At 41.3% G+C, this 13,999-nt stretch overlaps 1 protein-coding gene and 1 long non-coding RNA gene across 3 annotated transcripts in view; one reads left to right on the top strand and one right to left on the bottom strand.

Moving 5' to 3' along the window:
• LOC118396719 (transmembrane protein 266-like) overlaps positions 1 to 13,999 on the bottom strand; it is a 58,449-nt gene that overhangs the window by 16,363 nt on the left and 28,087 nt on the right. The gene's annotated exons all lie outside the window — the stretch shown is intronic.
• On the top strand, positions 7,156 to 13,135 carry LOC118396722 (uncharacterized). 2 transcript variants are annotated; one of them, XR_004828256.2, is made up of 4 exons: positions 7,156 to 7,446; positions 7,791 to 7,872; positions 9,907 to 10,083; positions 10,173 to 13,135. It is a non-coding gene; the product is annotated as an uncharacterized LOC118396722 (long non-coding RNA). The 2 variants fall into 2 exon arrangements; XR_008066427.1 differs by lacking the exon at positions 7,791 to 7,872.

Raw genomic sequence — 13,999 nt, 5'->3', positions numbered from 1 at the left:
TTTCGAGAGCCTATGCATTATGTTGCATTATGTTGAAGCTAAAGAACTCTAAACATGATGTTGATGTTCATGATCTCTTTATTTAGAGACATAAAGAGAGATATTTCTCAGCCAGATCTCTGTGCTCAGTGTGCCTCATTCCTTTTGGAAGCAGACTCTGTTCTGTTGTGTTGTGTTCCAGCCATCACCATGCTGGCTGTGGGACTGTAGAGTATTCTCAGAGAGTATTCTCTCTGCTACTCTCTGCTACCGCACAGCAAGCGATAATGGTGCACCAAGTCTGGAACCAACAGGACCCTGAACAGCTTCTACCTCCACGCCATAATACTGCTAAATAGATAGTTAAATAGTTAACCAAATAGCTATCCAGACTATCTGTATTGACCCTTTTTGCACAAATGTTTTTTACTCATCACATTGTTTATTATCTATCCTGTTGCCTAGTCACTTTATTCCTAGTTATATGTACATATCTACTTTATTTACCTTGCACATCGACTCGGTACTGGTACCCTATGTAGGCTCCAGTGATCCTCCTCCCTGTACATCGCCATGCATTTTCATGTGTGGACATGAGTGGAATTTCCCAGGTGAGCTGGTCGCTTGTCTAGGTACATTGTGTCTGCCTTAAATCCAACCTGTCTCCCCTCTGTGTCCCTCCTACCAGACACTAGGCTTGAGAGAGGCTCCCAGGGATTTACGGTCAATAAATAATGACAGATCTGTGCGAGGCAGACAGGGCTTTACTTCCCTGTCACTACTCTGTCACCTTTCCCAGAGTGAAGAAATACCATGATCAACATCCGTCTCTAAGCACAAGAGAGGCAGAAAGATTCTACTTCCAGGCTTCAGGACAGAGCAGGCAAACAGACAGAGAGGCAGTTATTTTTGAAGCCACCGGGGCTATGCAAAGAGGGGTAGAGAGAGAAAATAGAGAGAGAGGGGAGGGAGAGAGAGGTTGGAGAGTAAGAGTGTCCCAGTGAGCGGAGCCATTTTGCGGCTACAGCTGGACCTCCGGTGGAGGACTAGATATCCTGTCCACCTGGTGCCAAGGTCCACAGAGGGGCTGGTGTCTGGAGCAGGGCCATGCTGTGTCAATGAGCACTCCCAGGGGCTAACTGGCACACACTGCTGCCCACTGCACCGCTGCCAGTCACTGAGCCAAAATGTGCCAACAGATTAGGAGCACAACTCTGGAGGTGACAGGGAATTAGAGGAGGATTCCATGTGATAACAGAAAATACTTTCATTCATTCTATTTATTGGCCAGTAGTTAAAACATTTCTGCCACAGCTATGTGACAGGGTAGCACAATGACAAAGCACTTTTTTTTAGGAAACACCTCCATAAAGTTTTGGTTTAAAAAGGCTCATTTTAACGTATATGGTTTCATAATTAATTTACAGGTCTCCCTCCAGCAAAGAAGGAAAATGTATTAATTTAATACAATGGTCAAGATAAACCCTATCTGGAAGGAGTGTAAATGGCCCCGACATCTCGAAGCTCAGAAATTACATTTTGAGGAAATAATTTAAAACCTGGAGCACTGAAGACTTGAATTGAAGTAGTATCAGTGGTAAAACTGAGTGAGAGTGGCTATAGAACAGGCAATACTTCAAGGAGCTCCACACACACACACGCACGCACGCACACACACACGCACACACGCACACACACACACACACACACACACACACACACACGCACGCACGCACGCACGCACGCACGCACGCACGCACGCACGCACGCACGCACGCACACACGCACACACACACAGTATTTGCAAGGAGGAAATGAGAGCTGCAGAGGGGTATGGACCAGAAAGGTTTATAAAGGCATCAGGAGTAAGTTGCGGAAGGGAGTGAAAGTGGGAGCGAGGGGAGATTGAACTGTGGTAGACAGAGGAGGAGAATTAAACCATGGGACTGATCAATACAGCCCAGGAGAGGAGAGTAGGTGAGCTGCTGGACACGACATCAGCTGATACAGCCCTCACAACAGACAGAGAGGAGAGATGACAGAGTGGACAGATATATCACTGTGTGTCAGGGAGCAGGTGTGTGACTGACCACACTCAGGCACACTGTTGGTGGCCCTTACTCCTGCTCTGCTCCACAGGCTGGGCTGTGCTTGGCTCAGGCCCCTGCTAGTCTTACTGAAAAGAACCTATCAGAAAAATACTGCTTTAATTTACAGTCAGTCCTAATCAAGCCAAGATTAAAGACAAAGTTAAGGCACCAGGCCTACTCATCCCATCTGCCACCATTGTAGCCTGGTCCCAGATCGGTTTAACTCCTATGGTCATTATCATGCCAAATGTACAATTTATAACTATTTCTTTGGTCGTTGTCATGCCAATTCCTATGCACACTCATATGTGACACGCCAGCGCAATGGGGGTGGATGACACTAGTTCCTACTTCCCAGTAAGGCCGTTTTTGCAGACATGCCTTCTTAAACATGTAAATCTTCATGTGCCTTAATTACAAACTTGTATGTGAGTTGTAAATGTGAATGTTAAATTAGGAGCCTAGTTTAGCCTGAGCTACTGTACATAGGGAGAAAGACATAATCACTCCTAGCTAGTCATGATTGGTTGAGATAATGGAGGGCTTAACCATGCTGACGGTTGGCCACGCGTTTCTTTACACGTTTTTTAAAGAGATGGGTGGGGCTATGGCTTAAGAGGGTGTGAACAATGCTGAATTGGCGTAAACAAAGAGGAGCTCTCCAGCTCTCAAAATCTTTCTTAGGCATTTTCCCTACTTGTCTCCGAAGTGGGATATTATATATTTTTTCAATTGCTACTTTTCAATACCGAAGCCACTTTTTCAAAACTCTTCACACAGTCTGCATTACCAACATGCATCTTGGCCAAACAGTTAATCTCAAAATAAGCTCGTTCGACCAGAACACTGGCAACAATTCTCAGTCAGAAAGCATACAGTACATTGTCACTCATAACACACTGACCTAAAAAACATTAACAGGGAGCATTACATAAATTATGAACTTTTCTCTTTGAAGTTTGAATGATTTTTCATATAAATCAGTATTTCATTATAGAATAAGAATAACACCTTTTCACTTTATTGACTGTACTAAAGTATATATAACAAGAATGAATCAGAAACGCAGCAAATGGCTTCAATATGCTTTATTTTTTCTTTACCTTGGCATATCATAATTTACTTGTGAAAAATACAAAGTTGAAACAAAAAACTAATTCCTGAAATTCCAGGGCTGCAATAATAATAAACCCATCAACAACATGTATAATATAATCACTCATACTGTACAGTACTGTGAGGGTTCTAGTTCTCATCAACATGTATAATATAATCACTCATACTGTACAGTACTGTGAGGGTTCTAGTTCTCAACAACATGTATAATATAATCACTCATACTGTACAGTACTGTGAGGGTTCTAGTTCTCATCAACATGTATAATATAATCACTCATACTGTACAGTAATGTGAGGGTTCTAGTTCTCAACAACATGTATAATATAATCACTCATACTGTACAGTAATGTGAGGGTTCTAGTTCTCAACAACATGTATAATATAATCACTCATACTGTACAGTACTGTGAGGGTTCTAGTTCTCATCAACATGTATAATATAATCACTCATACTGTACAGTAATGTGAGGGTTCTAGTTCTCAACAACATGTATAATATAATCACTCATACTGTACAGTAATGTGAGGGTTCTAGTTCTCAACAACATGTATAATATAATCACTCATACTGTACAGTACTGTGAGGGTTCTAGTTCTCATCAACATGTATAGTATAATCACTCATACTGTACAGTACTGAGGGTTCTAGTTCTCATCAACATGTATAGTATAATCACTCATACTGTACAGTACTGAGGGTTCTAGTTCTCAACAACATGTATAATATAATCACTCATACTGTACAGTACTGTGAGGGTTTTAGTTCTCAACAACATGTATAATATAATCACTCATACTGTACAGTACTGAGGGTTCTAGTTCTCATCAACATGTATAATATAATCACTCATACTGTATAGTACTGGGAGGGTTCTAGTTCTCATCAACATGTGTAGTATAATCACTCATACTGTACAGTACTGAGGGTTCTAGTTCTCAACAACATGTATAATATAATCACTCATACTGTACAGTACTGTGAGGGTTCTAGTTCTCAACAACATGTATAATATAATCACTCATACTGTACAGTACTGTGAGGGTTCTAGTTCTCATCAACATGTATAGTATAATCACTCATACTGTACAGTAATGTGAGGGTTCTAGTTCTCAACAACATGTATAATATAATCACTCATACTGTACAGTACTGTGAGGGTTCTAGTTCTCATCAACATGTATAGTATAATCACTCATACTGTACAGTACTGTGAGGGTTCTAGTTCTCATCAACATGTATAATATAATCACTCATACTGTACAGTACTGAGGGTTCTAGTTCTCATCAACATGTATAATATAATCACTCATACTGTACAGTACTGTGAGGGTTCTAGTTATCATCAACATGTATAGTATAATCACTCATACTGTACAGTACTGTGAGGGTTCTAGTTCTCATCAACATGTATAATATAATCACTCATACTGTACAGTACTGAGGGTTCTAGTTCTCATCAACATGTATAATATAATCACTCATACTGTACAGTACTGTGAGGGTTCTAGTTCTCATCAACATGTATAGTATAATCACTCATACTGTACAGTACTGTGAGGGTTCTAGTTCTCATCAACATGTATAGTATAATCACTCATACTGTACAGTACTGTGAGGGTTCCAGTTATCATCAACATGTATAGTATAATCACTCATACTGTACAGTACTGTGAGGGTTCTAGTTCTCATCAACATGTATAATATAATCACTCATACTGTACAGCACTGTGAGGGTTCTAGTTCTCATCAACATGTATAGTATAATCACTCATACTGTACAGTACTGTGAGGGTTCCAGTTATCATCAACATGTATAGTATAATCACTCATACTGTACAGTACTGTGAGGGTTCTAGTTCTCCCTCTCTCCTGCATTTGGCCACAAGTTCTCATCAACATCACATATTATATCTTCTCTGGCAATGCGTCTTGGAAAGTATCTCCTGGAATGTCTAATCCAACCCTGGCAGTCTTCAGGAGAAGTGTCTCCACACCCTGCCAGTCTTCAGGAGAAGTGTCTCCACACCCTGGCAGTCTTCAGGAGAAGTGTCTCCACAACCTGGCAGTCTTCAGGAGAAGTGTCTCCACAACCTGGCAGTCTTCATGAGAAGTGTCTCCACACCCTGGCAGTCTTCAGGAGAAGTGTCTCCACACCCTGGCAGTCTTCAGGAGAAGTGTCTCCACACCCTGGCAGTCTTCAGGAGAAGTGTCTCCACACCCTGGCAGTCTCTCCACACCCTGGCAGAGAAGTGTCTCCACACCCTGGCAGTCTTCAGGAGAAGTGTCTCCACACCCTGGCAGTCTTCAGGAGAAGTGTCTCCACACCCTGGCAGTCTTCAGGAGAAGTGTCTCCACACCCTGGCAGTCTTCAGGAGAAGCATCCAGTAAGGACATCTGGTCATGTGGATGGTGGTCATAAACCTTCCTCCTCCACGCAGAGAAAACCTCCTCTATGGGGTTTAGGAAGGGGGAGTATGGATGCAGGAATAGTACTGACATCCTGGGATGTGCAGCAAACCAGTCTGTGACTGCAGCAGAGTGGTTGAATGCCACATTATCCCACACAACGATGAGGGTAGGGGAGTTTCTTGCCCCTCTCTCCTCTACTGGTACAAGTTGATTATGCAGGTCATCCAGAAAATAAATGAGCCTCTCTGTATTGTAGTGGCCAATGAGTGGTTTGTGTAACAGCAAACTATCATTGGACAGTGCTGCACACATTGTGATGTTAGCTCCTCTCTGGCCTGGGACATCCACGGTTGCACTCTGTCCAATCACATTTTTCCCCCTGCAGCATGTTTTTGCCATGTTGAATCCAGCTTCATCCACAAAGCCAGTTTGCCTGGCTTCCATCTCCATTACTCTCTAAAATACAATACATCCACAGTTTTACAGTACTTGACATTATGCACAGCTGTGTATGTACCCTGTTTGGTTATTGAACAGACATCTAACCTGGATAGATTGATACCAGAGTTCTTTCACTTGTTCACCATTTCTCTCAAAGGGTACAGTGTACAACTGCTTCATCCTTATTTTATATAGGACTCTGTCCATTGTCGTTGTGCTGACCGTATTCACATTTCCAAAAGTGATATTTTCTGCCAGCACTCAAATTCCCCACAAATTGCCCCTCCCTCCTGTGGGAGGCAACCTTTGGATCCTACTGAAAAACACAAAACAATCAATATATTTCAGTACATGTAAACATGTGAACATACTATATTGTACTGTAATATGTAGTTAAATTATCATTGAAGGATGTTTTGCTGGAAAAGTTGTACTATTGAAACAACTGTTGAACGCTGCAGATTTGGTTGCACCCTTAAACCGGCCTCTCAAAGAGAGACCATGATTTACAACATGGTCAATAATTGTGGCCCTTATCTCATCAGAGACCACCGCTCTTGGTCTTCCTCTCCTTTGTCCTCCACGCATTCTCCCTCTCCCTGTCACTCTTCTTTCCATACCAACCTGTCTTCCTTGATCCATGTTTCCAAACTAAATCATTCTGAAGCCGTCCTCTTTTGTCTGTTTGGTAACGAGACTAAAAACAGGACACTTGGGTATGCTTTCAGCTGAAATTGCAATCAGCTGTGTTTAGAATGATTACAGTTTTTCTCAATTGCTAAAACACTAAAACCCATTGGCTGAACAAAGTTCTCAGTTGCCTGGACTCATTTAGGTAATTATGCAGTCTGTTGTCAATACCTTAAACCATTTCACATGGTAAAACACAATTTGCAGGTCTCACTTAGACTTTTCAGCAAAACTCTAAACACATTCTCATTCTCAAAACACATTCTGCACTCTAATGCACTTGTCATCCATACTGGTAAACACAAGTGGAAACAATCAAATACAAATAGAGAAGACATGTCATTGATTGAACACAACCACTCAAAATTGATTTAACCTGTTTCAAATGATGCGACACAACCAATATAAGCCAGTTCAGAGAGCAAACAGGTTTTTGAAGGTGGGAAGGAGAGAGTCTGAGAATGGATAGAAGAAACAATGTGAGAGGACGAGTGTGTATGCGAGGTGGGTGACAAGGAGGAGGAAGACGAAGAGGAAGACGAAGAGGAAGAGGAAGACGAAGAGGAAGAGGAAGACGAAGAGTGGAAATATCTGATGAAATTCGAGCAACAGTTATAGACCATGTTATTGTCCATGGACTGACAATGAGGGAAGCAGGACTTAGAGTGCAACCCAATTTGAGACGATTTTCTGTGTCCATTCAGAGAAGAGAACAGGTACAGTATACTACTGTGTTTTTGTAATTGCAAATTTACTGTACTACACTATGCAGCTGTTTCAGTAGACATTTGTAAAGTTAATCACTGTATGTATTGTACTGCATGAATATGTTTTGTAACTGCACAACGACTTTTTGTAGAACTGCAAGGCTGCCACATGTAGGTGGAAGGACAGCTATATTCACTCGGTAGCAAGAGGCCGTTATAGTTGGCATGGTCCTTCAAGATAATGCAATACGACTCAGAGAAATCCAGAAACGAGTGATACAAGACAACACACACTTCCAGGGAATCAACATTGTGAGCATTTCCACTATTGACTGTGTCCTCCATCGTAACAGGATGCGAATGAAACAAGTATACAGAGTACCTTTTGAGCGCAACTCACCAAGGGGGAAAGAACTGTGAGCTCAGTATGTGCAAGTAAGTGTACATTCAGAAACATTTACTGTAATCCAGATAGTATGTGTTAGTACTGTAGACTATGTGAATGACATTACTCTTCAGTACATACAATGTGTGTGAATCAGAAGCCTAATTGTACTCTACAGTAGAGGACCGTCTCTGTACGACTTACAAAATCCTACATACAGTATATTGTATTTCTACACAAACAATATTTGACTTGTAATCCTTGGACAGACCCCATGAGTTCATCTTTGTCGATGAAGCAGGCTTCAATCTAACAAAGAGAAGGAGAGGCCCAAACATGATTGGACAGCGGGCCATTGTTGAAGTCCCTGGTCAACGAGGTGGCAATGTCACAATCTGTGCTGCTATAAGCAACCATGGTGTTCTACATCACCATGTTGCACTCGGGCCATATAACACCCAGCACCTTCTAAGATGTATTGCCAATCTAAGAGATATTTTATTTGAGCAGCAGGGTCAAGAGCTACATGAGAACCCCATTCCCACCTATGTGATAGTGTGGGACAATGTCAGTTTCCACCGAGCTGCTCAAGTAAGGGAATGGTTTAACATCAATGGGCAGTTTCATCTCCTCTTGGAGATGGAAAGTGTATGATCGACAACCCTACACCAGAGTAAATCTGCTGCAAGCCATGGATTTAGCCTGTGGTGATATAGGTGAGGAATCATGTCAGGGCTGGATACGGCACACAAGAGGCTACTTCCCCCGTTGCCTCAGGAGGGACAATATTGCTCGTGATGTCGACAAAGTGCTCTGGCCTGACCCATTTTTTTATTTTATTATTATTATTTTTTTACCTTTATTTAACCAGGCAAGTCAGTTAAGAACATGTTCTTATTTTCAATGACGGCCTGGGAACAGTGGGTTAACTGCCTGTTCAGGGACAGAACGACAGATTTGTACCTTGTCAGCTCGGGGGTTTGAACTCGCAACCTTCCGGTTACTAGTCCAACGCTCTAACCACTAGGCTATGCTGCCGCCCCAAAGACCCAGCCCAAAGACAAGAAGAAGCACATTGATCACATCTTTACTCCTTTGATTTTTGTCCCTTTTAGTATTGTATACTGTAGTACAGTGCATTGTAGGCTGTATACTGTAGTACAGTGCATTGTAGGCTGTATACTGTACAATGGACAAATTGTATTGCCCTGAACACAACGCTCACACTTCTCTTCTGAATGTACTTCTCCCTGAGAATTGTATGTTTTGAACAATGTGTTTTCTATTTCCGGTGTATTGTTTACTGACTGCTTTAGAGTGTAAATCATTTTGATCACTTTGTTTATTATTTGAGAGCAGTGTTTGATTTTGAACACAGGTAAAACTGTTTTGAGACGAATGTTTCATTTTGCGAGATTAGTCAGGTTATGTAAATAGTTCTTGAAGATGAGGTTTTGTGTTTAATGTTTTCAGGAAATGGAGCAAGGTTTCAGAAATTGTGTTTAAGCAGTTGACAAACTGTAAATATTCTGCTGAGATGTTCTATATGTTTCAGTCTGGTGACTGCAGAAATGCACAACATTTGCCATCATTCTGTTTTGAATATGTTTTTCACAGTTTTGGAAACGGTGTGTTAGCATTTGAAAACGTGCTGAAAATATATAGTTTTGCAGGTGGTGGAGTATGAATGAAAAACGTTCATGGATTTCAGAGAATGTGGTCATTGAATACATTTTGTGTGAAGGCAATGAAAAATGATTCAGTTTGGTCCACATACACACTGACTGTGTGGAGAGTTTTGACAATGTGACTTCAGATTTGACCAATGCATGTTTGCAATTGAAAAAAACTGTACATTTATTAACTTTTAAAGCAGCATTTCCCCTCCAATTACAGTGTGTTACACTGTAAAAAGCACTTAGGATTTTTCAACATAAGCCCCCGTTGGGACGGGATGTCACATACGGAGTTGTCATGACTTTTTGTGCAAAGGCCACCTCTTGGAATGACACCTTCCACTGACAGTGTGTAGCACAGTGAGTCTTCAAACTGTAATGTTTATTCAAATTGTATCTTCTTGGTAGGTTCAGATGTGAAGCTCTTGCAGTCCCCATTGGAGGATGATATGGCTACGGTAGTAACTCTGGAGAGGACAAACGAAGTGGGGACCATGAAGTGTCTCATCTGAATCATCAACTCAGCCAGAAGCCATGAATCTTCTATCAGCCTGTCAAGTCAAAGATGAGTGTTGGATGTGTGAGGTAAGACACATTTTCTTTTTATTTGCCATGTGTAATGAATACTGTAACAAATCAGATATTTTTATGATCACAAACTGCTCTCCCAACAGAGTTCACTTTTTTTGAGCCATTGGTCAAGTTGGCTGTCCTTGGACACGATCGCTGCTCTCGGACCTGATGACCAGGGTTTGAGTGCTGACGTTACCATATAGCCCCTCTGAATTGCTGTTAGACTGCCACATGCAGTGGCTCATTTGGATGTGTTTGATGTCTTGAAGCTTGACTTCCCTACGTTTCTCCTACAACTGGGCCTGGAGCTCGTTTAAAGATTCTAGCAGGGGAGTGCAGCTCCACGTCTACTAATGGGGAAGTATGGAGCGATGAGGGAGAAAGGGAACGCCTGCCCAGCCAGCCTAATCAACTCAATAAATGGTGTGACATGTTGCAGCCAGATTGCCCTCACATTTTAATCTGATGCAGAATCTGTCCGCCAACTGCTCTTCAAAGAGAGTCAATGTTTTTTCTGGCCAGCGGTTACAGTTGCTGCACTCAATCATGGTGACAGGGATTCACGTACCGGCAACAACATTAGCATTTAACCCCTCGTGATGTGTTTTTTTTGTTGACATTTTTTACTCTTTTACAACAAGGGTGTGTGCATGTCTTGAATGAGCTGCGTTTTCACTGTATTCCTTTTCTTGGAAGAGGAAGCATGTTCAAAGTTTTTCTATTTATTTATTTTTACGGAGTGACTTCGGTTAGCACCGTCTACTATATTTTAAGCGTACTGCCTGAGGTTTCAGTATGGCTTTTGTTGTTCAGTCAGAATAGACTTTTCCCACATTTTGTTAAGTTACAGCCTTATTCTAAAATTGATAAATAAATCATCCATCTACACACAATACCCCAGAATGACAAAGCAAAAACAGGTTGAGAAATGTTTTTCCATTTATTAACAATAAACTGAAATATTACATTTACATAAATATTCAGACCCTTTACTCAGTACTTGTTGAAGCACCTTTGGCAGCGATTACAGCCTCGAGTCTTCTTGGGTATAACGCTACAAGCTTGGCACACCTGTATTTGGGGAGTTTCTCCCATTCTTCTCTGCAGATCCACTCAAGCTCTGCCAGATTGGATGGGAAGTGTGGCTGCACAGCTATTTTCAGGTCTCTCCAGAGATGTTTGACTGAGTTCATATCTGAGCTTAGTTGGGCCACTCAAGGACATGCATAGACTTATCCTGAAGCCACTCCTGCGTTGTCTTGGCTGTGTACTTAGGGTCGTTGTCCTGTTGGAAGGTGAACCTTCGCCGCAGTCTGAGAACCTGCTCCAGAGCACTCAGGACTTCATCAAGGATCTCTGTTCTATGCTCAGTTCATCTTTCCCGCAATCCTGACTAGTCTCCCAGTCCATGATGCTGCTAGCATCATGCTTCACCGTAGGGAGGGTGCCAGATTTCATCCAGATGTGATGCTTGGCATTCAGGCCAAAGAGTTCAATCTTGGTTTCATCAGACCAGAGAATCTTGTTTCTCATAGTCAGAGTCCTTTAGGTGCCTTTTGGCAAACACCAAGCGGGCTGCCATGTGCCTTTTACTAAGTAGTGGCTTCCATCTGGCCACTCTACCATTAAAGAATAATCAAGGCCACTGTGTTCTTAGGGACCTTCATTGCTGTAGAATTGTTTTGGTACCCTTCCCCAGATCTATGCCTCGACACAATCCTGTCTCGGCGCTCTACGGACAATTACTTTGACCTCATGGCTTGGTTTTTGCTTTGACATGTACTGTCAACTGTGGGATCTTATATAGACAGGTGTGTGCCTTTCCAAAACATGTCCAGTCAGTTGAATTTACCACAGGTGGACTCTAATCAAGTTGTAGAAACATCTCAAGGATGATCAATGGAAACAGGATGCACCTGAGCTCAATTTCAAGTCTCATAGCAAATGGTCTAAATTCTTAAGTAAGTAAGGTATTTCTGTTTTTCATTTTGAATACATTTACAAACATTTCTAAACCTGTTTTCACTTTATCATTATGGGGTATTCTGTGAACATAGATGAACATATTTGATTCATTTTAGAATAATACTGTAATGTAACAAAATGTGGGAAAAGTCAAGGGGTCTGTATACTTTCTGAATGCACTAAATGTAGCAGCTGTCTTCTATTTGGTACTGCCTGTAGTCTCATGGTTATTGATGAGTATGATTGTTGGCCCCGTTGCCACTAACTCAATGTTACTCTTTTCTGATTCATTCCCACTGTATGAGGGGCTCCGAGCCCCTCTAGGTAGCACCCACCTGCCTGACGTCAACCCCTCCCTGCCTGGCTTGGTGCCTGGCCTGTCCAACCCCAGGCCCCCAGTCCTGCTCTGCCTGTGACCCTGCCCAGTTTCTGGATCTTTGCTGCCCCAATCGTACCTGCTTTTTGTCCAGTCTCCAAGATATGTGTCTCCAGTACCAAGATGACATTTACCATGTACAGATGTAGGTTCTTAATTTGATCATACACTCTTTTGTTTCTGAGAATTTTCCTGTACAGTAGGAAATGTAAACTTGTAGTGTAATCGAGTTTTAAAAACGCTTCTAAAGTTTAACATCTCCACTTTCAAACGTCATGATTTGCCTTAACAAAAAATGTAGCAACCTCTACAAAGATGTCCATGACTTATAATTAAAAAATTTTGTTGTGCAGGATTATTTACTAGCTGTAGCAAACTGGCTCAAATTAAGATCCTACACCTGTAAGAACTTTAAATGTTAAAACAATTATTTTATTTAGCTTTTCCATCATTGCTAAATGTCTACTATGTTTACCTCTTATCTTTTGTGATAACTCACTTTGGTTTACAGGTATTTTAGCACTGGGCCTATTGTCAGTAAACCTTAAAAGTAACATTTCAAGTAAATTATTAATTGATATATGTTGATAATTTGTGTATTTTCCAGGCGCTTGCTCGATTGTCTTATAAAGGAGATCAGGGAGAATTTTCTCCATATGGGCTTAAATGAGTTTCTGTTTTTTTTGCTTTCCTCTGAAAAACATTAACATTAAATATTGTAACATTAAATAAATACATTATTTCTGTTGTAATTTGTCATTATTGTACTTTTACTAAAGATGACACACATTAGCAGCTTTTTGCATTTGGGAATGTCCAAATGTAACGTTGTATTATAACGTTGTGGAATCACCTTCTGGTGTAAAAAACAACAACTTGGAAATGAAACACAACTACATTTTAAGTGAGAAGTAGGCAGGTTTGATGGCAAAAAAAGAAATTGACAAGAGCAGCATTTGGCCTACTTCACCCATGAATGAGGCAACAGTAGACCAACATCCTCACACACTCAAGTTTTAAGAAAAGCTCCATTGAATCCTAAGTATGAAAAGGGCTAAATTGGGAGCTCTAAACCGGGTGTGCTGTGCCAATGTTCTGAAATTGATCAAAGCTCTTGATTGCACATTTTCACCAGAACCAGTCTGCTCTCTCTGGCAAGGCATTAGGAACCAGACCAATGGCAGCAGTCACCTTTACCGTCGATTCCAAAAAGTAAATCAGTTTGAAAATGGCTTGGGCCAGCCTTGTTGTTCTCTCAATTTTAAAACCTGTAAATATATGGTAATGAGGTAGATGTGAGATATTTCTACCAACAAAAGAAGTGATTTTTAAACCTGTCCAAGCCTGTCCAATATTTCTCCCTCTGTTCTAATAACTTCATGGCTCTATGGGTTCTCCATGTAGAAACTCCAACCAATTCACACCAATCTGCTGAACTCAGCATGCATAGGCAGAGGAAAATGGACTAGCACTGTGAGCTTGCAGCTAACTTTAGTTTGGGGAAGTTCTTTCCTTGTCTGCAAAGGCTTCTTGCTGTCTTTTCCTGACAAACCCACTACCTATCCAAGCACTTAAAGGCATTGCTTT

The sequence above is a fragment of the Oncorhynchus keta genome, chromosome 17 (genome assembly GCF_023373465.1).
Source record: "Oncorhynchus keta strain PuntledgeMale-10-30-2019 chromosome 17, Oket_V2, whole genome shotgun sequence".
NCBI classification, from domain to species: domain Eukaryota; kingdom Metazoa; phylum Chordata; class Actinopteri; order Salmoniformes; family Salmonidae; genus Oncorhynchus; species Oncorhynchus keta.
Note: the sequence above shows the minus strand (reverse complement) of the source record. Positions and strands in the feature narration are given on the sequence as shown.